We start from the raw sequence: 1,533 nt of genomic DNA on the forward strand, positions 1-1,533 counted from the left end.
GTCACTACATTATCTGCCCAAAAGGTAGTAATCTTCTACACCTGGGTGACAAGTTTTGCTATTAAAAATAACCTGGATCAAACATGTATTCTCTTCACTTGTTCAGCTAACAGCAATGTCAACCAGTTCTACTAATTTTGTGTATGCTACATAAGCATATTTAAAATTTCATCTTCTACCATATATCCTTTTCTAAGACCTTCAGCTCGACTAGCCAACTCTATAAGACAATTAATGAGACAGACTATTTGAATGAGCCTTTTGAGAAAGCTAACAAAACAGCTTCTCATGCTATATGGTTTTAGTTAAGCAGGTAGCTTTTCCACCACCAATCTATTTTACCATCTGGTTACACTTCAAAAGCAAAATCGAACTGCAATTTTAATAGTACTTACAGTTCGCAAAATCCATTGCAAGATATACTCAGCATTAACATCAACTATGTCACTAAAGCTAGTTTTATTTATAAAAAATAATCAATAACATTAATAGTTAATATGCAGCTGTGTAGAAAGTATTGTCTTATTTAAGTAGAGATGCTTTTTTTGTTAAGCAGTACACTATGCTGGGTGGCAAACTGATCTTACTATAATTAGGAGGGTGCAGTTCCTTAGCAGTGAAGTCATACAGGTATACATATCTCTCATCAGGACAGTTTATTCCCTTTCACATATTAAATACCTATAAATGCATTTGATAGTAGAGACTGCTTTCATGCAGGAAAGCAGGAAAAAAAATGTAGTCACCGTTCAAGTGGGAAAGATCGCCCAGTTTAACAATACTAACATGGTCAAAGGTGTGTAACTTGCATCCAGATATGTCCTAATAATGAAAAGCATTCAGAGCATTTTAACTACAGATGCTAATCACGGTAACAATTAGTAATTAAAGAATACTTCATTTACAGCACTCATCTGAGGTATTTACAAGATTGTGATAGCACACAGGGAGCCAGTGACATGCTTCTTTAATTCCCTCAAGTTTTCCCTCAAATAAAACAAAGACAGTAAAAGGTGATCTTTCACATTCTTTTTTGATTTCTGTTTTGCTTGCTGCACGTCTTGAGCATATTTACAGACTCTTAGGCTCTAGAGCCTTTACACTGACCTAACAGGCAGTTAAAATGAACAGCTGTGTACTTATAGCTACTTCGAGGACCTTTCAACTGGACTAGAAAGTTTTTCTTTCTGAAGTGACATATTAGGTCTTCGTTCCAGGCACATTCTTACTGGCCAGGAATTCCCTGTGAGGAGCGAGGCCTTCTCCCCCCGCTCCCCGACTCGGTCGAAGAGCCCAGCCTCCTCTCGCTGCAGAGCCAACACCACTGCGTGGCTCAGCAGCCCAGCCGAGGAGGGCGACCAGGCATTCACACCCCACCGCGTCCAGATCCGCGGCGAAGGCACCGGGGCTGCAACTTAACCCCTTCAGCCCCTTCCCGGGGCCGCTGCGGAGTGACAAAGCACTCCTCCGGCGGCGTGCGGGGCCCGGCGGCGGCTCTCCCACGGCGGGACGGCGGGGAACCCCCGTACTGAA

The sequence above is a fragment of the Pygoscelis adeliae genome, unplaced genomic scaffold (assembly GCF_000699105.1).
Source record: "Pygoscelis adeliae isolate BGI_AS28 unplaced genomic scaffold, ASM69910v1 Scaffold113, whole genome shotgun sequence".
Taxonomy (NCBI): Eukaryota; Metazoa; Chordata; class Aves; order Sphenisciformes; family Spheniscidae; genus Pygoscelis; species Pygoscelis adeliae.